Raw genomic sequence first — 27,849 nt, 5'->3', positions numbered from 1 at the left:
CTGTCAACAGCACATGTTGTTCATCCTCCTTGAAACGTTATCCCTGTGCCCTTTTCTAAGCTTCTGTCTGTTTTAGTCTTATATTGAAATGCACACTGACTGATGAAGGATAAAGGAAAAAAAACAACTGCTAAACTTTAAGAATCTCAGTCAACTGAAGGGTCTCTGACTGATGATTCAAGTGTTCAACTTTCAAGAGCCGCCTGAAGACACAAAGAATTTCATATATGCAAACAACAAAACAGGTAATTTGTTAATGCATTCCAAAATGACCTCAAACTTTGCTTAATTTGGTAGGACATACAATAGACACCGATCAGACGTTCTGAGTTAAAAAAAAACCTGATAGTCATCAGCACATAGTCATTTAAGAAACAAATAACAAATAAACATTTCAGAAGGTTTTTTAAATTTGTTTTGGGACATCTGACTGTAAAAACTGAACTTGTCGATGGTCTTTGGTGAAGAAACTGTGTAATGGCAACACTGTTTAACCTCATTGCTGATAGCTCTGCACAGCGCTTTCTTGATACTTATCACCAGACACACCAACACAAGATATTTCAGCAATAAACAATGATATGTCAGCTCAGCTGATCGAGCTGGACTGAGTCTGCTCCACTCTTGATCAGCTGGTGCTCAAGAGGAGATAAAACTGTACAGTTGGTGGTGTTCAATGCTACACACAAATCTTTGCCTTCTGATCAGGTTGTAGGTTAGAAAAAGAAGACAGAGAGGAGAACTGATATAGTTTCATAGACTACAGCCTTTTTTCCATCCAAGTATGTGTATTTTGAAGTATCACATTAGAAAAGGTTGATGGAAGTAGCAAAATTCCAATAAATGTCTTAAGTTTTACAAAAAAAAAAGTTTTCACTTGACATGGTTTTTGCCTTTTTCAACAGTTAATGCTCTTAATGAGAGATGGAAAGCATCTTTTCCCAATAAGTTGTGACATTGCAAACATTTAGCTCACATGTCTGATGAACAGTTTTTTACTAAAAAAAAAAAAAAAAAAATAGGAAGAAGCTGTTTCAGTTTCTCTCAGTACAGACTGTTCCATGAAAGAATAATTACACATTTCCTAAATGAAAATGAATTCCACAATGAAGAACTCAGATCTGCTACAGAAGAGTACAGACTGACTGACATGACAAAGCTGGAAAGTGTCTTGCTCTTTGTTTTGTTAATTAAAATAACTTCCATCATTAACATGCAAATCCAAATGATAGGTAAACCACAGAATAATCAGAAACACCATTATTATACAGTAAAAACACATTAATATCCCTGAAACTGAATATTACCTCAGTTAATTGATATTGATGGTGAATTCTTTACTCCAGCCAAAGATGATATTGCACAACGACATCTTCAATTAAGGAAAGAGTTTTTAGTCTACCCATGGCAAATCAACATTTCTTTTTTGGTTTTGTTTCTGTGATTAAAAAAGGTAAAAAAAAAATTCCAGGGTTATCCATCTCCCTAATCTCTCTGTAAGTTAACTTGAAAGGATTTGAACGCAGCGTAACACCTGCTGTTAATACGACTCCCTGATAAAGCTGACATCAAATGTCTCAGATAACATCACTGCTTATCTCTGGAAATTAAATGACTTCTGGAATATATCTGAAAAAAAGGAATTTTTGGATTGTAGTACAATTTCTAAAAAAAAAAAAAACAGATGTAGGGAAGCTGGAGAGTGAGAGAAGACAGCCTGTGAATTTAAATGAAACCAGGACATCCTCATTTTTCACTTATATGAACAGCTTGACAAAAACTGACATTCATACTTTAGAGTGGCTTATATTATAATATTCATATCACACAGTGTGTATAAAATGAAAATAAACTTGTACATTTGAAATTAAATGAGTACTGAAATGGTAATTGAGCTCATGACTCATGTTTGTCTCTTCCCACTCCTGATTGGCTCGCCTGATGCAACAACTGCATGCTGGTTGGTTTAGGATTAATGTGGTTGCTATGACAACATGCCGGCCGTAGTGCTGTGTTGGAATGGATGCGTATGTGTGTATCTGTATATGTGTATGCGTGTGTGTGTGTGTGTGTGTGTGTGTGTGTGTGTGTGTGCGTGTGTATATACTTTGTTTGAAGTGGCAGGCCTTTTCAACAGCTTTGATCAGGGAAATGTTTGTAGTGGGGGCAAACCTGGAGAACAAACAGGACTTCAGCGAGATTAGCGATCTGTGGAACACACACACACACGCACACACACACACACACACACACACGCACGTGCACACACACACACACACGTACAGATAGCCTGTCTGGAAGTCAGCTTTCTGAATAAAATCAGTCACACGTAGAACGACAGCTTCTCAGCTGAAAATTAAACTTTTTCTATCTTTCTCGTGATGAAGCAAAGAGGGTGGGATATGAGAAGTAGCCATATTTGCTGGCTGACATTCCTCTGTTCTTTCCCTCTCCTTCACACCCTCTAGGCTGATGATGTTGAAAAAACAGACCAAGAACAAGCCATCTAGAATATAATCTGTGTGTGTATTTAGGCAGTAATACGTAGTAAGCTGTACTTTGTATGAAATCAGACAAATAAAACAAAACAAATAATATATTCATTCATTAATTTTAGTATTAGACCCCCGTTAGACTTTCTTAGAGTTTAATTCGGGACACATTGCACACATTACAAACAATACACTTCAGTTTACAGTACAGTTCATTTGTAATTTGTCCCTAATTAGACTCAAATAAATATTGGTCTAACAGTGGGAAATAATACCCTTTAGTTTACAGTATAGTTATGTTGTAATGCGTCCCTAATTATGTTAAACAAAGTCTAAAAAGGGTCTAATACTGTCTAATAAAGAACATAGAATTTCTAGTTTTTGTCTGTTTGGTTTGTCTAATTTGATATAGTACAGATTGTTACATCTTATCAGTGTACTGTAAAATAAAGTGCGACCTGTACGTGTGTGCTTTATACCATCCCTGCAGGGCCAGTGTAAATCCATCAGTGCTGAGGAGAGGCCAGGTGAGTGCTTTAGTAGCCAAGGTGTGACACATGGCCCCCACGCTCCTCCATCATGCTATACTAAGAAGCAGCGTGTGTGTGTACATCAGCGGACTGTATGTGTGTGTATGTACAAGAGGGAGAGTCAAATGCGCGAGCCAGGAGCTGTGATTCAGACAAATACACCGCTGTGCCCCAGCGGCTCCCGACCCCGGCCCAGACGGACAGCACTGTAGCTATTCTCAGACCCACAAGCACATCACTCAGTCCCCAAGGTAGGAGGATAAGTCATCCACTAAGGTCGCAGGAGGTGTTATGTCTCTCACTGCAAGTAGTTTGGAGTTTGAAGAATGGAGGTACAAGGCCGAAACAAATGGCAATGTGCTCCTCATCTCAGTTCTAGCCATTGGACAGAGTGGTAAGTCATGTTCCCAACTCCCAAACTAACACGAGGCATCAGAATGATAAAACGTGTCAACATCGTAAAGAGATCCATAAAATAATCTCTCTCTCTCTGATCTGTCCGTCCTGAGCGCTGCATGCCAGAAAGAGATGGATGCTGGGTTATATTTCACTTAAAGTACAAACTCAGTGGCTTTGGAGACAGTGTGTTTAATTTAGATAAGATTTATTGTAAAACATCTATTGACGTTTTAAAATTGTCCCCCTAGAGATGACAGGACGATTTGTTTTGAGATGGCGCTGGTAAGTTTGATGGATCTTTATCAATCCTACGGCTGAAAACAGTCAGTTCATACTGAAAACTATTTAAGAGTGTTATTGGTTTACTCCTTACTGAGGATGCAAAATGTGAGCATTTTCCGTAATATATTCCTTAATATATCTTTGGCAGTAATAATCAATTAGTCGATTAATGGAAATTAAAAAACATGAGAATTTTGCTCATACCAAAAAATACCAGAAGGTCCAATAAGGGTCCAACAGACAGAAACAACACACTTTACTTTACAGTACAGTTCTGCTGCGTACCTAAAAAAAAAAAAACAGTCTAAAAAGAGTCTAATAACGGGTCTAATGCTATCTAATAAAGAACATATAATTTCTAGTTTAGCATAAATTTTACATTTACAATTACAATTTTTCAATTCATTGATTAATCACTATTTTGCCCACTCCTTACAATAAATGCCAGGAGTATTTTATTGCCATGTCTTCTATACAGAAAAAATAATTCACAAATAAAAAAAAAATAAAGCAAATAATCATAGGATAGGTGTCTGAAGCTATTTTACCAGCTTTCTTAGATTGTACTCCAGTCCAGAGTGTAAGATTTAACAGGATTTATTGGCAGAATATGGCATAATATACATAAGTATGTTTTCATTAATGTATAATCACATTCTTGGAAGAATGGTCCTTTAACAAGTTGAAATTTTTACCTCTCGGTGGTGGTAGGTGAAAAGTTAAAGGCACGCCAAAGATTTTTACAATTCACCCTGAGGAATGTGTGCACCAAATTTCATGGCAACCCACTCAATAATTGTTAAGATATTTCACCCAAAACCACAAATGTCAACCTCATGGCAGTGCTAGAGGAAAAATCAGGGCATCATCTCTGGAAACCATGAATGCCTGAACAAAATATCATGACAATCCACCTAATAGTTGTTGATATATTTCAGTCTGGACTGAAGCGGTGGACTGACCAACCAGCCGTCATTACCATCCCTCGAGCCATGTGGCTAGCGTGGTTAAAAATAAACTTAAAATCAAAGTGCAGTTCTAGCTGCGCTTCATCTCTGAAATAACAGGAGATAGGATGAAGATAAAAATAAAGACACTCTGCGTCCCCTCGCAGTGCTGTCTGGTCACGAAAAGAGTTTAATTTGTTTCATTTAAAACATTGAAAAACTCTGAATTATGTAGGAGTCTTGCAAAAGTACGTCTCAAAAGATAAATCACAACCACAAACTAAGACAAATCAAAATAATACCAAAGATGAGTACCGCATGTAGTGTGACCTGCTTGTTTTCTATCTGAGGGTCTGTTCCCCGTTATGGAAGGAGAATGGGAGAGGTCGAGACGCAGGGAAGCGCGGTGGCCTGATCACACCCTGAGAAGTAAGCCCTGAGGGAGCAGATTAGAAAATGGTGATGCAATATTAATTGGTGATGGTGCGTGCCAGGGAGTGCAGGGTTGTCCGGGGTTTGTCTCCCAAAGGAAAGGCTGTCAGGAGCTGAGAGAGACAGGCGGGATGAGTCCCTGACCTTGTCTGTCAGCTGGTGGAGGAGAGGAGGGCTGGGAAAGGAGACCCCCAGTCCCACTGACACTCAGATCAACACTCTGCCAGTCTACGGCAAGCCTGCTGGGACACATGCCAACATCCAGACAGACAGAGTGACACAGTGAGACAGACAGACAGAACGAATGCGATCTCCATGGTTGAACATAAAAATAACAATGATAACAAAATGAAAAATACACTAAACTATTTATATTGCACAGAGGGGCAGTTATTATGAATGTTGCTGGAAGAAGTTATGTAACTTCACTTATCATATCATATCACAACTGAGAAGAGAAGAGCAAAGATGATGCACTAAATAAAAAAACAGAAAGAACAATCTGGAAATTAAAATCAAGTTAAGTGAACATATCTGTATTAATGCAACTTTTTGTGTTATGTTAATTTGCACTAAGAAGCTAACAAAGAAACACTGCTTTAAGTTTTAAAAGGACATGGAGCCAGCTGGCCTGTCATGTATGAGACATTCAGATGTGCTTTTGACAAGCTGACTACTTACATAGATGTTTTTATCTGAATTTTTTCATACAAAAATTAAACTCAAAACAATCAGCACGATCACACATTTTGGACAGGGCATGGATGTCTCCAGGTGTGGCGTCTCAGTATGCTGTCATCCGGAGGGCTATCAAACGGCAAAAGGAGAAGGGTTTTTTTTCTTTAATACGGGACCCAGGACAACCAGACAATCTGCGCCTGAGCACCCTTGAGATGCTTTGGCTCAAATAGGTTTTAGGGTTTTTTTCTGTTATGCGAAAGAGTGATGTAGTGATGGATGACTGACTTGTGTAAGGTAAACACAAGAACACAAGTCAACAGATTCTTAAGGTGGTCGACATGGTTTAGTAGGATGATCAAAAATCAAGAAGGAGTAATGTGGTACATTGTCTGGAATTGATCAGAGTGCTTTTGGTGCTGTCAGAGGCTGGGACACTGTTTAACTGCCAGGATGCTTCATCGGTAGAAAGGTCTCTGTTTTCATATTTTACACAAATATTCACTTTCCTGTTTACAAATGACTGCAACACTAAGAATACCTTCAACGAGAAGCTGTCTGAAAATGTTATCACTTAACCTGCAGATGTGGGTCTAATAAGAAAATGTAAAAAGGTATGCAGATGACAAAGGTGTGCTCAGGCACAATCACAAATGAAACTAAATAATGTATACAGTATAAGTCACTGGTTCCCAACCCGAGGGTCCCGACCCCCACTAGGAGTCACCAAAACATCACAGCTGGTTGCGAGGCCTTCTTAATTTTAAGTTGTGCAAGAAAACTCCATTTCTCTCTCATTTCTCTGATGAAAACTAAATGATAGTTATTTTTACAGTGTAGATTACTTATTTAAAATTCTTGCAAATTGTTTTAAACAAACCTTCTGCAGTTGTTTTGTTAACTTTACAGTTTATCAGTTGTTCTGTTCTGTCATTGTCATGCATTGAATATGATATGAAATATCTTTAAAATATTTAACTTACTCAGAGGTCGTCGGCTCAGTCAATGATAGAAAATGGGAAAAGGAAAAAGGCTGGGAACCACTGGCGTAGGTGACTATATGCTTTTCTAGATGTGGGTGAAGTGTTGGATATTGTATATGTTGAAAAAAATGTAAAAAGAGTGATAGAAAAAAAAAGCACCACATGCTGATGAGCAAAATAAGACAGCAACTTAACTGACAAAAGTCCTGACACTGAAAACATAACAGACACAGCAGTTCATAATGATTTGGGATGTCTTCTTTTTTTCATGGTGTGAAAACTGTATATCAGATATTGGTGGTGGTTGAAGGGAGGGAGTGAACAAGGCAACACGAGCATATGGGCAAGAGCCTCATGTCATCTGGGGACGCACAAACACTGGACACATGTCAGCCTCAATTAACCCTCTCCCATCTGTCTGTCGCTTTTCCTCTCACTCTTCCTTCCGCTTCCAGGATCTCAACTAGGTCATGCAGTCCAGCAAATCCCCACATACAAGCCGCAAGATTAAAAAAACAACACGATACCTGCACAAAGACAAGAAACTTTATTTTCCCTCTGGTGTTACACCAAATGCAAAGTTTAATATATTTTCTTTTGCTCTCCACTAAACCATCCTCGGTCAAAACATATCTACTGTATTAAATTATCAATGCTATGGACTTCAATAATTCAGGCTAACCAGCAGTGTGTTATGCTGACAGTGTCATGGAGTTCCCTGACACACTGTGGAGTGTCCCTCCAGAGAGCTTGTCTAAGTTTCGCCGCTCTGCAGTCAGTGGCAAACTCACCACTGCTGCCAAAAGGTTAAGACAGCCAATGAATGTAGAGCAGGGACACTTATGATGGTATTTGCAGCAACATATTGTCTTCTGACTGCAGCCACTGTTCAACAAAAAGTCAGGTAAGATACAGACAGACAACGAGCCTGTTCGGACCTGGTATTAAAACACACCTGGGTGGTTTGATCACAAGCTGACATCTGTGAGAACGTGAGTTCACACCTGGTATTACAATGAATCCCCAGATGTGTCTTGAGTGACCACTTGTGATTGGATCTCGCTCGCTCTATATGTAAATACACACAACAGATATTTTATCAGATGATTTTATATTACTGTTGATTTGACTGTTTAAAAGAATGATTTGACTCATCTTTCCTCTTGTTTGTTACCACAGCGCCACACTAAACCCCTATATCAGCCTACATGAGCCTCATATTATAGCAGCATTAGAGAGGATTTTATAGGCCCTTTACCATTGGGCAATATATCTATAGGAAATATACTGTTGCCCAACTGCATAAGTTATTTATTTATTTTTTTTTTATACTTTACAAAGCTGTTCTTTTTTTTACATCAATATGTGCTCAAGAATTCACATAAATAAAAACATCAAATTAAATGCATAATTTCAATGACCTATTTGGTTGAATATTACCATCCCACTGTTAGCCAGCTAACTCATTTATTTGGGACGGAGGTTCTTGGAAATTTTTTAACAATAAGAAGTGGGCCTTCAGTTACAAAAGGATAAGAAACCCTGTTATGAGCTCCCAGAACTATGATCAGGATTCACACCTTTACTGTTTCTAAATGTGCAGAAATCTGATGCTTTCGCATCACTGATGAAGAAAGGCATTACTGACAGAGGCAGAGAAAGTAAAAGTGTGCATTTAAGTGCACCATGGAGCATCTCTCCTGCCCGCTTCACACAACAACACATTTTACAAGTAAAGAAATAACTTCATGTATTGTGTTTACAAATTTATAAGGAGACCTAAACAATTAAGAATTTGCCAGAGCTGTTTCATGACCCTGCTGTGCATGCAAAGAAAAATATTGTTTTTTATTATATATCATGTTGTATTGTATTTATGGCTCAACAGTAGTAGCCAACATGCTGGGACAAATGGACACAATGTTTTATACAGGATGTATAACATTTGCTGAATTTAAAAGAATGCCCAAATAAGTAGGAATCTGTCTCAGACAGTATTTCACAAAGTGTCTAAAGTTTCTCCTCACTCAACAACTCCCCAAATTGTGTGATTTTTGTTAAGGGAGTCTGGGGATATTGCAGTTACTAGTGTGTTGACAAACATCTGCTGCTTATTGTAGCAAGAACCAAATGATGTACTCAAAGGATGTCAGCTGAGTAGACGGTACTTTAATGTGGCCCAGGACACACTGTGTGCACTCTGCTAAAATAATGTGATCACATGCAGCCCAGACCACCTCCGATGGTGGTCTGAGTAATTGGATCTAAAATGCGTCCTGGGTTTGTTTACACCTGTACATAGAGCTGTCCACTTGTGACAGGATTACCCAGGGAGCATGTTAATACCAGGTCTGAACGGGGCCAAAAAGACAGGTAAGAGACGGGCACAGATGGAAGAGAAGATAAGACACATATTTTCCATGTCTTACATGTGCCTTTTTGTCTCTTTAAGCCTGATTAAATTCACCATCAGGTTACAGTAGCATTAGTGGAACAGTTCCTCCCATGCTGAAGCAGAGGGTTGTTGATGTGTGTGCCAAAGACAGAGTGAAATGTCACGCTGTAACGCTATTTCCTTGAGTCTGACAAATGAGGCCCTGGCTGCGCTTTGGTGTTGGCAGTTACCTATGAAAGAATGCATCACTCCAATTGGCTCTCCTGTCCTGCCTGTCACACAGCTGCACGTTTTCCTTCCACTTGTGGCATGCATGCATGCAGACACACGCACACACACACACAAATACGTACATACAAAAAACATATAAACAGGAATTACATGTCACAGAGTTCCTATCCTGCGCTCCTCACCAGTCTTTCCTCATCCACCAGCAACACCTCGTGTCGGATCCCTTCCTCTCCCTCTCCCTCCGCCTGTCGTCCCCTCTTCCTTCCCCTCTTCACCCTCCCCATCTGAGATCAACACCTAGATGTGTGCAGGTGCAAGGCTGCTGGCAAACTGTCAGCTTGAGTCTCCGTTACTTAAACACACACACACACGCACACACACACTCACAGCTTGGCTCCAACACAGGCGCTTCCCACTCTGTGAATTGGTCTCCACACAGCGAGCTAGATCACACTCTCACTGTCAACACATAAAGGAAGACTAACAGTGAGTGTGCTAAAGGTTGGGAAAACACTGGCTGGGGACGCAGAAGGAAAATAACACGGGAGAGAAAAAAAAAAAGTGAAAATGGACAAAAGCTCTCTTTGGGCAAAACATGAAAAAGAATTTATTGAATAACAGCAAAATGAGGATTATTAAATCTGAACAGCTTCATGTGCTTCAGCCACAGATACCTTCATCTGTGAGCTGCAGCTGTAAGATGAGACGTCCCCTTTGATGTTAATGACTTCTACTTAAAATTTATTATGGATTGTCCTCAAATAAAAACTGTACCAATCAAATAAAGGATCAACAAAAACTACACAAAGGACTTTTTGGTTCAGATGATGTAACAGGACTGATGGGAAAATTATATAAGGACTTCAAAGCACAAACAGAAAGAATTGTGAGAAAAATGTAGTTGAATTCGACTGGGTGGATCTACAGGAAAAAAAGAGTGCACTGACTTATGAAGAAACTGCTGAAACAATAGAAAATAATGACAAATATTTTACACTGAATATGCCTTATTCACAAATTGGACCACACAATTTCAGATTTCTTTTAATGGTTAAATGAAATTGGATCCATCATTTTGTGACGTCAAAAAATATGGATTGGTGTATTGTTGAGGCTTGTTGTGTTTTCTCTTTGAATTTTGTACATTGGGGATTTTAATGACTGACCATTTATCATTAATGACCATTAAGAATTTAACAGTTTTAAAACGTATTGATGGATAACACATCCAGAAATGGCAGTGACTGACACATTGTTTTGTGTGAAGGAGCTGTTTTTTGAAAAAGGATACTTCAACTTGATTAGATCCATGATTAATTGATGTCAGCATTTCCAACTATCGTGTAAGGAAAATGCACAGAATTTCCAACCCTAATTGTTAGCCTACTTTTCACACATCACAGATGTCCGTGTTGATACTTGCTCGCTGGTGCTGCTCAACTGTCCCTCTAATGTGAGAGCAACCCAACGAGACTATGTACAGTGTAGTTTTTTTAATTATATTTTTAGGGGAAAAAAATGGCAGCTGTGGTTGCAAGAACTTCACTGTACTAAATATAGTAGAACTTTTTTTCTACTATGACAGCAAAAGGACATTAGTAAAGCTGATATTACACTTTAGGTTGGAGTTTAGTTTGTAAAAATAGAAGTTTTTACCCTTACCCTTTAATCTTACCCTTACCCTTAAAAGAAATGCTGATTTGCCAAATAATGGATTATATGGATTCTATATAAATATATTTTTGTGCAGTCTGCAATATAAAATACTTCTTATTCCACATAAATTATTTTAAAATGTTGTATAAATAAAGGTTTGTTCCCTGAAATACGATGGTGTCTTCCTCTGCAATAAGAAGTCTGTAGTATGAAATACTACAATTACAGAAACAGTATTTAGCCTATTAAGAGTTTGTGGTCTTTTACTTTCATGGTTTGACAGTTTTTCACCATAAAATCAACATTTTTCCTACAATGTAATTTTGTTTATATATTTTGTGTTTATATATTATTGTGTTTATGCACTGGATCAAAACAGAGGAGAGAGCTGCGCTGCAAAATACTCACGTTCTTCTTACATTAATTAATCTTTTTTCTAGGTGGGTCAGGGTTAATTTTATTAGCCTGTCTCTTCCTAAAATATTTATACCACGTTGGCTGGCTTCAGGCACCTCCAGATCACTCACAGTGTGTTGAGAGCACACAGACGCACAATAAGAATGACCGCTTTTCCATGACAGTGAGAACAGACTACACAGATAAGATTAATATCAACTTTACTGATTGAAAATTAAACTACTAAAGATTAAAGATATGCTGATATAGTGTTAATGCACCGGCTGGAAATGTAATTAGGTGTAATAAATGATTGCGTCCGTAGCATCGACGCTCACAAACCCACACATGCACACACATGCATAGACCGTGTGGTGACCTCTGGAGCTGTGAACATGGAGTTGGTGTCAGTCTGCGTGGCCCAGGGTCATCTGACAGCTCTAAACAAGACTCTCATTAACACCAGGCCATTAAAAGCCCCTGCTGGCATGGTGTGCGTGTGTGTGTGTGTGTGTGTATGTGTGTCTTAGGCATGGACTAGGGGTCCACGTTGACATTGAGGAGGGTAGACAAGTGTCAACTTGGTCTATAGCCATGAATCCCACCAGATATCAGAGCTGCATAAAACACTCAGAAATACAGTGACGTAGAGAGTTAAAGATCGATGGAGTTTCTCTTAAAGGAAATACACACCACACATGTTTTTGTTTAAATAAGTTAGCACTGATGGTTATTTTATCTGCTGGAATGTATTAATAAAGGTAAATAAATAAAATACATTCATAATAATTAATTAGGATATGTCATTATGGATTAAGCTGCATGTAAAGTAATTAAAATGAGTCCAAAGGCAAAGGCCCTCTCTAGAGCCAGTGTTTGGTTTGTCCATTCTAGGCTACTGTAGAAACATGGCAGCTCAGTTGCCTTTATTTTGATAGACAGTAAATGGGGCGCATGCTCTACCAGCTGAGATACAGTGGCGTCCTGTGGCATTGTTATTTTTAGTAAAGTAAAAGATGTCAACACTTCTTCCACCTCTACATATTAAATTGAGTTTTTACAGTGTATTCAAAAACAGTGAAACACTGGATAGAAATACTTACTGCATCTCATCACAGAGAAACAGTTAAGCTAATCCTCACTGCAGATACAAATAAATTCAGAGCACAGAGAAGGAGAAACTTCTTGCTCTTTTTTCATCACACTGATAAAAAAAAAGCTTCTCTGCCATCAAGGTGCTGTGGTCCTTTTAAAGTGTGCAGATACTGAGGAGGTGAAGAGGGAATCACAGAGGATAGAGATTTTGTTGAGGCTGTGCAGAAAATAAGGTAAATCCTTTACTGAATTTAAATGACCACTTTTGCTTAAAAGAATGGTTATGAAGTGCAGGCTGTGTTTACCTGAGAAATAGCAGCAACAGTACCTCAGCTATTACTCTGACACTCAGAGATTTAGTTACGGCACAGTGAGGAAACAAGAGACCAAAACAAAAACCAATTAAGCATTTTATAAGTTGGTCTGTCGTTGATCCACATTTTATTTTGATTCAACACTCTAAGTTGTTATCCTAAAATTACATGGTGTAGCTAACTCATCATTTTTCCATTGAACTGTAAAACAAATGTCTTTTGTAGAAAATTATTCAGCTCATCTACTTTCGCTTGAAAAGAATATGCTCATTCCATATTGTTGTTTCAGATTTCATTTAATGCTTTTTACCTCTTTCAATTTCATCCTCGTTCTTTTTTTTTTTTTTTTATTGCTGTCTTCTAATGTTTTATGTGGACTGTTGGATTTTTGCCTTTGCTTTTATTGTCTTGCGTACACAGGGCGTCCATGCAAAACAGAGTGAACGGCTCTCACTGGCCAGACCTACATAAATAAAGGTTGAATGAAGAAATTTCATTACTTTTCATGATAATACTTACCTTATTTATTTTATTTATACAGGAAAAATTGATTCTGGGACATGGAAATGCAAAGAAACAACTAATATTTCACTAAAATGTACTGTACTTTTAAATTCAGCAATATGTTAATGGTGTTTGACAGGCAGTCACTACACTGTGTGTATTTTCAGAGCACTGGGATTTTGTTTTGAGGAAAATGGGCTTAACTTTGCATTGACAGACAACTTTTACTGAGGAGAGTGCGGGTGGAAACAACCTGCTTCGACCATAGATTATATACTGTATAGAGATTAAACATATTTAATATATCTTCACCTTTGTAGGTGCTCAATGACAAAATTACAACTTTCTTTAAAAAAAAGACCAGGTAGATTTGAGAGAGACTGAAAAGTGACAGTTAATCCATCTGTTTTCATATTGTTTATTTCTAGCTTCTAGTCCACAACAAACTGAGAGGGACGACTGAGAGTTTGCAAAGTGGTTGTTCATCTAATGGGAATAGTGACATGCATGGCGAGCTGTGTGTGTGTGTGTGTGAAAATGTCTGTGTGAGGAGAGAGTCACAGAGCGCACATGTGTTTGAGTGTGTGTGTGTTAGAGAGTGCACGTGCCAGCGCTGCCAGGGTTTGCTGGAAATGGTATAATTTATCACACCTAATTAATTATACTCCAACACAGAGAAGAGTTATCCTTGTCGCTCAATCGGCTCCACACTCTGCCTCCCTCTGTCAGACGACAGGAGGAGAGACCCAGATAAACTCCCGGAGCCTGAAACACCACGTCTTTTTGTTTTTTTGAAGTCTCGCTCTCTTCTCAGGCTGATTCGTCATGCCTGTTTAGCCAGCTTCACATTACCATTTAAATAAAGAGGCTAAATGACCACTGGTAGAACATAAAAAGAGAAATTAAATTGTTTTTCTGTCTCACGGCACTTTATTCCTTTCTCTTTCTAGCTCAGCCTCCTCATCATTTTTAATATGTTTAGTCTGAGGGGAACGGTTGATAAAAATGTGCAGAAGAATCCAAACGCAAAATGAACGATTCATCTTTGATTACAAGGTAAATCTAATCTCTTCAATGGAGAACAATGACTCACAAAGCTAAGCAGACTTGAAACAGCTCAGGTGCGTTAATTTCTTGAGGAGAATTGATTATGATAAAACTAAACCAACAACAAACAAGAAAATAGCATGAACAACCACTGGGCATAAAGTTTGTTTCAAAACAGACGACATGATTAAAAGGGATAATGTCGAACTGCGGAGCTGAATCGAAAAACTTCAACAGGCAAATAAAAAGGCCTCTGGGCCTAAAGAGTATGTAAAAGTTACCTTGAGACATGCACTGTTTCTTTCTACCCTTTTCAAGACGGGTTCATTACTTTAGATTTAATCCATTTCAGGAGCGGAGCAGAGTGGCTGTCTCTATTTTTTTAATTACAGTTTCTGCTTATCACGTGAACTCTTATGAGGAGGCAAGAGAAGAAGAAAACAGGTCGGTTTTAGATCCATTTCCTACGTTATTTTATGCTATTTACAAAATTCATTATGAGAACATACAGTAGATGAGCTCAATTTATGTGACTTAAAATTAAATAAATTATGGAGTCTGCATCCAAGTCCATCAGTGCATATTTCTCAAAACAGATAAACCACAAAAAAAAAAAAACGATGTAAGACCAAACAAAGAAAGAATTTATGTTCTTCCACCACCTCTGACTGTTTTAGTGCTAGAAATTCTGGTTTTATAGAAAGTGTGCAGATGGTGATTCAGTGAATTCAGAGGGAGATGTGAGCTGCAATTTGTGTCAAAACTCATACTCATTCTCTGAATTATGACTCAGTCAAACACGCAGACATGATACACATATTCCTGATTCTGTATGACTTACATTTCCCAGGGATATCATTAACTCTGATGTCCATCGTGAATAAACGTCCTTAAAATCCACAGAGTCAGACTTTGAAAACCTCTGGTTTAAAACATGGCTAGAATAGTAATTTAAAAGTGAGGGATGGATTTGTGCAGTGAGGTTTTCCTTCCCAGTTCTGCCTCTTTCTGTGGATCTATAGATGCTGACATGAATATATACTCAACAAAAATCCACATGATTACTGCACAGATGTGTCTTGAACTGGTCACAATACAAGGCCACTCTAAAATGTGCAGGTACCTTGAAAAAACATTTTTATTAGGCACTGAACTACGGGTGTTTCGCATAGAACTACAAATTCCAAGGGGGGCATGACCTGCCCTACTCTGCCTCTTATTGGCTTACCCCGATACTCTTACCCTAAACCAAAGCAATCACTCCTCACGCCTAAAGCTAATCAACCCAACCAACAAAGGCAATGAGTACTAGAAAATTCAAAGCAGAGGTCATAACTTTGCCCTTCTGGGAAAAGAAATATGTATATGTAGTGAAACAGCCACAGTTCAGTACCTAATAAATGTCGTTTTTCAAATGACCTTTTATTGTGACCAGTATAAGGCACACCTGTGAAATAATGATGCATCTCTATACGCCCCACCTGTCAGGTGGATGGAGTATCTCGGCAAAGGAGTTTGCTGTGCTCACTAACACAGATTTTTATCAAATTTGTGAACAAAATGTTGCAATAAACATTTTGTGTGCATAGAAGTGTTAGATCTTTTACTTCAAATCATGAAATATGGGAGCAAAAACAAAAGTGATGCGTTAATAATTTTCTTTAGTTAGATCTGTAGCCTGCATAAGCGAAAACACATTGTCGACATCCCACGCCCATCATCAAGGAGGTGAGCAGATTGTATCGGACACAGATTGATTGCCCTTGAAATCCAACAAAATTGCTTAGCTTGTAACAAGCTTTATTTACTACATTAAATTATCATTAAAATGCTATTAGCGCAATTAGTTGATTTCCATTTTAAACAACATGTCTATGGTGAGAGAGAAGCACTGAGGGGGAGAGACGGAGAGAAGGAGGACGGTGACGGAGGACAGCGGGGAAGTTAAAGTTACAAGAGGAGAGGTGGGAGGAGAGAAGAAGAGAGGATATGTGAGGAGAGGAGAGGTGAGTCAGGAAGGAGAGAGGCAACGACGGGAGAGCAGTGGGAGATGAATATTAAGCAGCTGTAGTGATTAGGGTGGTGGTGCAGAGTGGCACTGTGACAGTGACATTGGCTGCCATTGGCAGCCCCTGCCATGGTGATTCACTGGAACCTGCTTCATTTGGGCCATAATTAGCTTAAATGTTCAGAGAATGAAAAATTCATCATCGCTTTGAATCTTGTTAATTGGGAGAGCCGTCTGCATTAATAGAGGCCATTTGGAAGCTATGTGCTTAAGTATGCGTGTGTGCGCGTGTGCATACACAGGTACGTATGTGTGTATTTAGGATAAGTGAGCTCAGTTTTGCATCCACTTACCGGAGGGCCTGATGGATTCCAAACTTTACCAGTTTTTTATCATCGAAGCAGCCAAATAAGCTTCTTAAAAAAATGATAAGGACATCTGAAGAACGCTGGCAGCAGAGAGGAATTTAACAGCTGCAGTCAGGACTTACCAGCATATCTTATCATACACACAGTTAAGTGACAATGCAGGGACATGCAGCTGGATTGGTATGGGTGAATAAAAATTAAGGTATGTAAGAAGCATGGGAAGAAGAGCCAGTATGAGTTTGATTGGTAGCTCAGAATTAATCAGTTTCAACTTTTTGTCTTTTAACCCTGCAGTTACTTTTAATATAAATGCAGCAGCATGGGAATATAAGAAGAGATAATGTATGGTTCATTACTGGCAACAGAGACAGTGTAATGAACAAACTTCTTGCATATTTTGCACACAGCTGTGCTCCATGATGTAAATGAATGCTTAAAATAGAAAACAAATCTCTAAGAAAAAATTAGACAATAAAGTGCTGCACACACAGTCACACAAACAGAACGGATGGGATTGAGTTAGAAGAGTATAAGCTCGACTCTTCGTTTACTTTCTAATTATTTACAGTAATGAAAAAGCTTTGCATGCCTTTAAGAGTGAAATACTGCAGGATGAGCCAAAGTCTGTGTGGCTCAAATGGAGACAAAGTCAGTGTATTTTATCAGTCAGTGATGAACAACGTAGACAAAACATGAGCAGGACCAAAGACTGTCCAGCAACCCTGGGAATGTTGTTTAACCCGTTCATGATTTGCATTTAATGCTGAAAATTAGAGCTGCAACATCCAGTCAATTAATCAATTAGTTGATCGAAAGAAAATAAGTTGCCAACAAACATGTCAAACATTTCTTGATTCCAGGTTCTTAAATATGATACGATGATTTGATGCTTTTTCTTTTCTTTTCACAAACTCTTTCACACTGTATAGATTAAACAATTAATCAATTCATTGTGAATATTATTATTGAACAGTTAAGTAAAATAATGGCTAGTTGCAGCCCTACTGAATATTACTTGTCCTTGACTGATACGTAATGTACGTGACAGTCTTGTGAACTATGCTGTGATTTTCAAAGCAGGGGCCACCAGGGGGGTGATGAAGGAAAATACTAAAAAAAAAGAATTTTCAAAAATAAAATTTTATTTTTATTATCATTATGTATGTCATAAAATCTAACTTAATGTATACATATTAAAATGATTAAAATTAAAATGTTATTGCAGTAATAAAAGTAAAATATAGTCAGTTAACAATCAGTTAATTGATTAACCATTAATAACCATTAACCATTAGTAATAACTGCTAATTATATAATAATTTCTCCTTGTTTTTTCCTAATTTACAGTCATTTATTCTTTTTTTTTCTCCTTTTCTTCTCAATTTAAGTATAGGTTTACATATCCTTATTTAAAAATGGCTCCACCAGACAAAACAATCGATTAATTATCAATTAACACATTATTTAACAGTTAAATCCTTAACAGCAGCTGATCGATTAATGACAAATTATCCCTAGTTCATTGTGTCTCTCAGGACAGGGGAGGTTAACAGCAGCAGTGAATGTGCCCAGTTGCTGCTGCAAGCAGTGAGAAATTAAGACTAATGTCCATTATTTCCATGCAGTGAGGCTGGAGCAGCATCACTGTGACAGTGTAGAACAGCAGGACAGGTTGAAAACACCCCAAATCATGAGCTGAGTGTTGAGTTTAGACTTTCAGTTGGTAGTAAGCGTGTGATCTGGTTCAGTACAGCCTGGGTGGCTGTGTTATATGGGGTGTGTTTCGTATTCAGTAATAAAACATGCCACTGTGTGTCCTTCCTCTAAACCCCGTGTGTGTGTGTGTGTGTGTGTGTGTATGTGTATGTGTGTATATGCTCCTGGAAACATCAAACCTTGTTACGCCGCGGTAACATATGCACCCAGTGCACCCTCTCTGAACTTCCCCTTCCAGGAGGCAACAAAAGCTGTTATATTTTCACATTCAAAACAGTAACAATGTCATAAAGAGAATGCATTACTGCCACCTATTATGCGACGCTGCTGTGTGCACCGTGTCTGCATGAAAAGCAAAAGGTGGACAAGATGAATCAGACAATGTTCCAAGAAGCTCCGTAAAAGCACCGAAATGACCCTATTCATTAGGTTGCGTGTGTGTGTGACATAAATACGATATGCCTCCGTCTATACCGCAGTGTGTGAGGAGGACACAGTGTTTATGCGACAGACAGCGAGGCTGCAGAGCTCAGCCCAGTCTGGACCAGCTCAGCCCAGCCCAGCTCGACCCAGCCGGCACTAATCCATCATCACCACCACTGAATCATCGTGCTGCCAATAAAGCCAGGCGGCAATACATTACAGGCATGTGGCAGGCTTTAGCGATAATGACATTGAGAAGTCCCCTTGGGCTGTAGGAAAAGCCTGGGCGCATGACACACTTGCTTACAGAGGCAGTAATATATGGAAATGCATCAGTGTGCCAGACAGGGGAGAGGATGGGTAGATGAGGGAGTGAGTGGAGCTCAGTCTATTCATAAGGAAAGGGAGAAAATGGCCTTCACAGTGACCACCTTCCTATCAGTTTCCAATGTGGATGCAAGCAAATCCAGCCTCTCCAAACAAGCCATCTTACAAGCAATCGGATATGTCGACATCCCATTTCTGTCTTATCTTGCTCACATGCAGCTGAGTTGATATTGCAATACGGTTTGGACGTGGGACATGTTAGATACAGCGCTGCCAATCATCGGCTGTGTGGCACAGAGGCAGGCCAGCAGCATGGCAACTGAATGAACAAATACAGTAGAGTGAACTGCTGGTCTGTGCCATCCTGTTATCTTGTGGCTGACATTGAGAAAAATCTGCCAGTTAATCCCTCAACTTCACTGCAGATGCACACACGTACTCCCAAAAACCAAAACACACCAAACATGAAACAGAAATCTACAGTCAATGCACCGGGGACGTGGAGGAGAGACGGACTCATCTTTATGGTGACAGAAGTTGACTCTGAAGTGATGGAAAGATGGAGCCAGATGTGGCGTGAAAAGGCACTAAGAGCTCAGACAGTCACACTGATCTGTGTATGGAGGAATGAGTTGTCAGAGAAATAACACCAGAGCTCATCTGCCTCTGTCTGTCTGGAAAATCTGTCTGTCTTCACGGTGTCAGACTCCTGGGTAAGACATTTTAAAAAGTAAATTGTAACCATTGTATGGCAAACTCAAACTCTAATTTTAATCTCTGCATTTAAATTAAAAGTTTACCGAGTCACAGCGTGCTGAGAAATTTGCATTAGCTGAGGGGTCATTAAGGTTTTCTGAAATCCATTCAGCACACATGGCCATCAATTTGAAAATAAAAACTCTTTTGACATGAGATAAGTGGTATTCCAGTGTAAGAAATAACACTTTAAAGGCTTGAGCTAGGTTTGTGCCCAAAGCAGTTGACCAGATTGAACCCTGATTTTGTGGTTTTTAAATATACAGATTGAGGTGAAAATATTATCGGTGGAAATGAAGTTAGGACTCACTCACAGCCCCCCTGTAACTTCACAAAATTTGTCTTATCAGTGAACAATACAACATAACCACACTGATTTGTCAACGAAGCACCACAAAACTTGATTGAAATTGTCTCCAGTTTGTTCTGGAATTGCTTTGATCCAGGTAAAGCAATAGTTTGGCAATTTGTAAATACCCTTTAATATTTTCTTAAAGAGTTTGATGAGAAGACTGGTACCTCTCTCAAATAAAAAAAAAACCCGAAAAAACTGTGGTGTTGAAAATGTGTATATGTCAAAAGAAAAACAAAAAAAACATTTGGCGTTTGAGAGTCTGTGAGAATTGCATTTTGCGATGATTAGATGGCAAGAGGTCACAATAGGTCATTTTATACAGCAAGGTCAAGTTTCAAAAACAGTCACAATGGTCGGTACCAATGAATTCCTTTGGACTTTTCATTTCTTATGACACCAGTATTTTCACTGTAGCTTTAAAACTGAGTTCGCCACAGCTTCTGAAAGACCCTATTGTTGCCAACATGCCTGTGGTTTTAAGATTTAAGAAGGTTTTAAGAAGGCAGCAAAATATGTTTAAAAAAACAAGAAAAAAAGAGCCTCCTTCATGTGATTCAGATATGATGAGATTCACTTGTTTCGCAACATTTTACTTCTTTGAACTTTGTGACACACAGCATTTCACAAATATCAAATGGTGGCATCAGCGTTGTACGAAAAACAAACAATATTGCAGACAGTTTTTACCTTAGAGTTCAGTTACCAACATGAGTTTTATCTTGCAGTTTGTTTCTCTGAAAGAAGGACACAAGGCAGGAAAGACAAAAAAGACAACAAGAGGTTTGTGCTGATAGAATAAAAGTCTGGATTTATTTCTGTTTATCTATACATTAAACAGGTGTTCCTGAATGCAGCAAGAGAAAACACAGAACAGGATGCTAAGCGTCAAAGAGTTGCTCGCATAGCAGAGGTGTGGCCGGTTTAGCAAAGACATGTACACTCTCTATCGCATATAATTATAACATCTTCTCTACATGTAGGGTTGCCTCTGGGAGGCTGAAGTAGGGTGAGGGAGTGTTTACTGCAATAGTCTTGAAATTCTTTTTCACATTATCATACCAACTGGAAATACTCCATACAGTAAGAACCCTGTCTTTCCCTAATGATCATTGCAATGCAGTTACAGACAGGTATATACCCAAGCAGCCCTGTATAGCTCAGTTTGAATGTAGTAAGAGTTCTGTACGGATTTGTCATGTCGCCATTGTCCCCTTTGACTCTATCTCAAGGCTGTGCAGACACATTCAAAGGTTTGAACGCTCTCCAGTCACCTTTCCCTGGTTGGCCCTCCACCCAACAGTGATGTGGTAACCAGGTGATTACAACTCCACACCTGCATAGGAATTCAATTACACACAAAACTCTCTGGGTCAATTCCCTGGACCAGAGCAAAGCTTAAAATTGAACCATTATGAAACAGTCCAACGAATGGCTTAAGTGCTTCCAAGAAACCAACTGCTGTGTACTTGAACACACACACACTGCTCACAGTAGAGAGGAGTTCCCCAGCACATTTCATGTTCACAGACATGGTCAGAGTAAAAAAAAAACAAAAACAAATATATACATACTGACAGGTAGAGCAAACCACCCCCAAAAAACCCAACATACTTCAAACACTTTGGCGCAGAAAAGATTCCATTGGTGTCACTGAACAGGGTAAAAGAAAATATAATGCACTTTTTGTATAATTAAGCCAAGTCCAGACACCGAACGCTGCTGTACACGACTTAAGCTCACAGTAAGTCAATCATGAACAAATTGCTACACTAAATTCATTATTTTAACACTGAAAACTACATTTGAATTGTTAAAACAACAGTAAGGGACAGAGAGAAACAACAGGGGAATCACAGATTAAAGCGGTGACGAGATGAAATTAATCATACCAAAACTTGCCAAGGCAGTTTTCATGAAAGTACCATGAAGACTCTCTGGGCTCTTTTCCACCGAAATAGCTCTGGTTATTGTACTGTTTCCATTCAAAATTATTGGAACTTTGGTGCTATTGAGTGAACCAGCTCACGTTTCCCCCAGTTTAGAGGGGAACCATTGTCAACAGGGGATGTAGCACAATGTACAGCAACCTGTAAAATATGACACACCCACTTTGGTTCCCAAGGACAAACCTGTTACTTTTTGGTTACAGCTGCAAACTAACTTTCTGGGTTCTAAACGTATTCATTTTTGGTGGTAATGTTCTAAATGGTTCAAAATTAGACACCTGAACTGAAATGGGACTGGTTCCATGTTGGTGGAAAAGGTCTATTTGGCCCTTTCAACCAAATCAGCACTGGTTCTTGAACTGGTTCTGATTCAGACTCCCTGGAACCTTGGTGCTATCTAGAGAACCAGCCTGCATTTCCACCAGCTTTGAGCAGAACCGTTGTAATCAAGGATTTCATCGATGATGCACAACAACCTGTAGAATATGACATGCCCACACTGGTTCCCAAGGAAAAAATTTGCAATTTTTTGGTTCATCTTTTCAGGTTTCAAACCGGTTTCTTTTTTGGTGGAAATGCTCAGAATGGGGCTGGTTCCATGGCGGTGGAAAAGGGACCGATGCCATCTCCATGATATTATAGACAGGGCTCTAGTTCGTACATTCCCAAAATCACTTCTAATACAACTACCAATGGAATCCCACTTCTGTAAAACAAACTGAACATGGTTTTGCTGAGGACCTCTCCTACTGTAACATACACTGCCTAGTCCAACTGAGATTTTCTTGATGACAATCTGGCATGCAACCAGTGAACAGTGGTATCCTTTAAATGTATTGGTCATCTGAGTGTGATCTGATAATCAAGTACTATATATATATAGTGAAACCTGATCTAACCAGTAAAAATGCATATTTCTGAAAATACACTGCAACAATGTGATATTGGTAGACAACAGGTGCTAGAAGCAGATGCATCTATTGAAAATCAGCAAGTTCTGAGGTACTTCTGAAACTCACAGCTGAGGATATAATCACTATCTACAATATTTGGATGGATAGCATATAAGTTGATACAGTAATAGCAGGGTTATCGTTTCGCGAAATATTTTGGCTTACAATTTGATTAGCTGAGGGGAGGATAGTGGCGGTTGACACACCTGAATAAAACATAGCTGTATGAGGATAAAAACATAGAAAAACAGCACCATTTGAGGTCCGATAGACAGATCAGTTTTTGAACTGTTTGCTGGTAGCACCGTCAACCAGTAAAAATCTCAGAATGCAATACAGAGACAGAACACAACCACTGATCAACTGCACGACATAGCAAAGAGCGAAGATATACTGTATATTCAGAGACGACCCCTCACGCAGACACCCCCTTTAGAGCAGCATCTTTAAGCAGGTAATAAAACTGATTTCTCCTAAGAATGATATTGTGTACTGAGGTGTTTTACAAGTTTTATATGCTGTACATGTTGAGAGTAACCAGGTATACCTTTCCTATAGATTTTTTTTAATATACACACATAGTTTACAGTCACTGACAAACAAACACCAGAGTAACAATGAGGTAGGACGGTGAAGTTAGATGAAGTAGAACCGGTTTGTGGATTGTATACAAAGTTACTGATACCTTAAGAAAAATATAGGCCTAACAATGTGTTCCTCACATTTTTTTTTTGTCATTTGAAGTAAGTTTGACATTGTATCTGAGGCTCAAACAGTAATGTGTTTTGTGTACACTTAGTTGTGAAAACTGCTAGATGGAGCCATTTATCTTGTTCCACTCAGTGAAGCTGGGGCTGATCTCTTTTTACCCCAATCAAACTGTCAACATAAAGCTCCCCTTCTGAAACTTCTGACAGGTGTTCACAACATAAGCCAAAACACCAAGCGAGGAGGAGGAGGAGGACAAGATTTGCTATTATCTTGATACTTTTGCATTTTTAAATCCAGTCCATATAAATGTCAGGAGAGTAAGGAACTAGAGGTGGCACAGGAAGCGGATCACAGAGCCAGCGAGGTTAAGTTTCCTCCCTATCGCTACTTGAATGTGACAGTGAGAGTACTGGAAGGTCTGGTATTGTGTTACAGAGCCAACACTAACCTATATCATCCGTTAATGGCTCTGCCAAGTTATATATTGGTGTACGTTACTAATATGCAGCTAAAATCCAAACTGACCCTCTGCAGGTTACTTGGTACATTTGAAAGAGATTGGCCTTGCCATCACAGATTAAAGCCAAATCTGGGTTAAAAACATACAGTACTTCCATACAGCTTTCATCCACTAAAGATGGTTTTAGTTAAAGGATTATACTTAATCGCGCTCCAGGAAACCAGCCTTTTGAAAACAAGTTAACATTTCAGATGATGCAATAGCTCTGTTAATGCTCCATCTTTAAAGCATTATTTTAACCACACCCCTTTTGGCATCAAACAACAAAGAAACAAACACAAACACAATACACGACAATGTGTCAGAATTTCAGCATGGTTGCTTTGCACAGCAGAATTCTTTTCTTTCTTTTAAAATGGCATGTATTTTAAATACATGCTAGCGCACGTAAACCTCACATGTTGCTTTGTACAGGGAAAACTAAAGGACAATTAAAAAAGGATCTTTTAAGGAACCAAAAAAAAAAAAGTGTCACCACTTTGGTGGCTTCAAATTCACAAAGGTCTATTAACCTTGGCATGGGCCATTTTTTTTGTGCAAACCTTGCTGATTCCTTAGTCAGCATCCCCCTTCTTTAGCTTGATCTCAGCCTTCAATACTTTGGCTTACAATTACCATTCATTTGTAAAAAATACACAATTATCTCTATATAAGTCATATCTATACATAACCAGCATCTTCACACATTAAGTTAAAGCACATATTCCAGTCAGCTTGCACATTTCATAGGTAAATATGTTTAGATTGGTGATTCGTTTTTTGGGCTTTAAGGTTAAGAAGAGTTGTTGACTTTTGCTTGTCAATTTGCCAAGTAAGAGTTATTGATCAGGAGGCCATGTTGGAGTTAAAAAGTCCAGTTTAAACATTGCGTAACTTGTGGAAATCTGGTTTTCTAAACATCCCAAATAAGTCTTTAACATTTTAAACAGTTGGAAGTAGTAACAGTAGTTGGAAGTATTAAATCAAGCTTGTTTTGGAGCATTGGCCTGTCAGGGGAATATCTGACTGACGAAACAAATTCATATCCCATAACTCATTCTTGCCATAAAATACAATAAACCAAAATGTTGTAAGGTGCTTCATGATAATACAATGATTGTTAGGCCTTAATCTATATAGACATTTAAAAAAGGACGAATACCACAAATACATTTCTTTAAGATTGAAGAAATTGCCCAGAAGTTTAAAGTGCATTCAATGTAAATGATTTGTGTCAATCTAACTACTGCATCTCAGTCGCTAAGAGTACAACGGTTTTAACGATACAGATTATAATCTAACTGTGGCAGATCATTAGAAGGTAGATTCTAAGTGAGGTTCATTAAATATCACATGTTGTGAATGTAGTATAATGTATGGGCTCTGTTAAAAATTGGATGTTAAGGGAAGCCTTGTCACTTTGGCTAAGAAAGGGCGATATCTTTTTTCATTTGTTTGTAGATTCCACTGACCTACATTTGGATACAACATCAAGCTTAAAGCCAACAATTCATATGAAAAAAAACAAACAAACAAAAAGATAAGTGTAAAAGAAACACAAGAAAATGTCAGGTAACATGGAATTACAACATCAATTAAACCATAACTTGACCGGAACCTTGAAAACTGTAACATGTAACATGACTAGAAACTGAAATATCCATTTTGGTGGAAAAAAAAATAAAAAGATGTTTTTGTTATGTACACTAAAATATCTCCAAAACATAAGGTAGCTTAACAAAAGGCTGATCTGAACTTTTGAAGTAACAAAAAAAAAAAAAAAAACCAAGACAGACAAAATGATAGAGAAAAATAAACCAACCGACAAACAAGAATCTAGAGTGTGAAGAGGAGAGAGGCTTGATGGGCAGCTCTGCAGCAGATTCACAGTTAGCCACAGCTAGGTCACAGTTGAGATTTCAATCTGCAGCATTTAGTTCCAGCCTGCAGACAGCCACACAAACCATTTTGGATCAAAACAATAAAACAACCAGAGAGAAAAAAAAAACATAAAAAAAAAAACATACAAGAAAAAGAGGACATTTTCAAAGTTCTGATGGCATAGCTCAGAGGAAATTGTCACTGGAGCAACCTTACTTTATTCCCCAGTGGCGTGGCTTAAAAAAGAGGGGGTTATTATGGGGTTCAGCAGGCCCAGACAACTTCCAACAGTACAAGAGTGTTTCAGACAGCTTTACCCACAGCTAACACTGCTTCCACAAGAAATGACCTGAACCGTGCAGAGCTGTGCCCTGATTTTCTTCCCCACTTTTAAATACAGGAGGGGGGGGCAGCAAGTAGCCCGGCTCAGCTCACCTTAATGGTGTGAATCAAACGGAAAATAGTACCTATTACCACCTCTTACATTCTCACAGCAAAGTGCAGGTGAAGCTTCATCACTTCAGCTTACTATACATTTACAATCACAGCCTACTAGAAAACCCAGGGGCGTACCAGCCCCCAGTGATTGCCAAATCCATTTAAGGCCTTTCTAGGCATCGACATGCCTGTACCACTAGAACTCATTAAACAGTCAAATTGTCTGAAAGTGACACGTTTGATTAAGAGTAACACAGGAGTATCCCATCAAAACCTTTCCTTGTGCTCTCTCATCGATGGCATATGCTCAGAACTAAAATGTCAACATAAAAAACAAAACAAATACAGCACTCTGTAGACTCCACATTAGAGCCACGCTTCACATTAAACCACTGTAAGCTCTCTTTTTAACAAAGTGATGTGTTGTGATTAGGGCTGCCCCCACTAAGATTTTTTCAGTCAAATCAGATCTGGCCGTTCAATACAAACATTTGAAAATTCTGTTTTTCTTCCTGTTCAGTGCGCCACGCTAAATTCATCATTCATCCTATATGGGTATGTTTTGCCATTTTGCATGTTTTAATGCTTCCTTTCGTCATCTGTGATGTGAAAACATCATATTATCAGTCAGAGAAAGTAAAAGTGTGCATGCTCCTACACAACAGAGTTGCCGCATCCCTCCTGAGGCTGCAGCAACACTGCAGCAGCTGTCCAGCGTCACCTGCTCTGCACGCTCTGCGCTACTTCACACTGTGCATTAAGGGTTGAAGGCTGAAACAGTGGAGAGACAGACCAAGATGTTTTTGGTGAGTTTTAATTTGTTTATATAAAGTTTAAATGAAGCTCATGATAATGATGCTAAAATTGCAGTTTTACTAAGGGAGTTGGGTTAGTTTGAGAAGAGCAACAAACAGCCTATTCTGGTTAAACAAAGCATATCTTACTCCGTAAATAAAGGCCTCTAATCATTGTGATAATTTCCATAATGTTGTCAGACACTTAGAGTAACAATCTGAGCCTGTCAGTGGCAAACACAAGCACAAGTGAGCGAACGATTGTTTTCTGCCCTGCACGCTGCCCTGTGCGC

The 27,849-nt window shown here is 38.8% G+C and overlaps 1 protein-coding gene across 3 annotated transcripts in view; it reads right to left on the bottom strand.

The window, feature by feature from the left end:
* The window catches only part of agbl4 (AGBL carboxypeptidase 4), a 543,878-nt gene that overhangs the window by 60,115 nt on the left and 455,914 nt on the right, over positions 1–27,849 (bottom strand). The gene's annotated exons all lie outside the window — the stretch shown is intronic.

The sequence above is a fragment of the Lutjanus erythropterus genome, chromosome 7 (assembly GCF_056507025.1).
Source record: "Lutjanus erythropterus isolate fLutEry1 chromosome 7, fLutEry1.hap2, whole genome shotgun sequence".
Lineage (NCBI taxonomy): Eukaryota > Metazoa > Chordata > Actinopteri > Lutjaniformes > Lutjanidae > Lutjanus > Lutjanus erythropterus.
The sequence above is the reverse complement of the archived record's forward strand: the minus strand, read 5'-3'. Positions and strand labels throughout refer to the sequence as shown.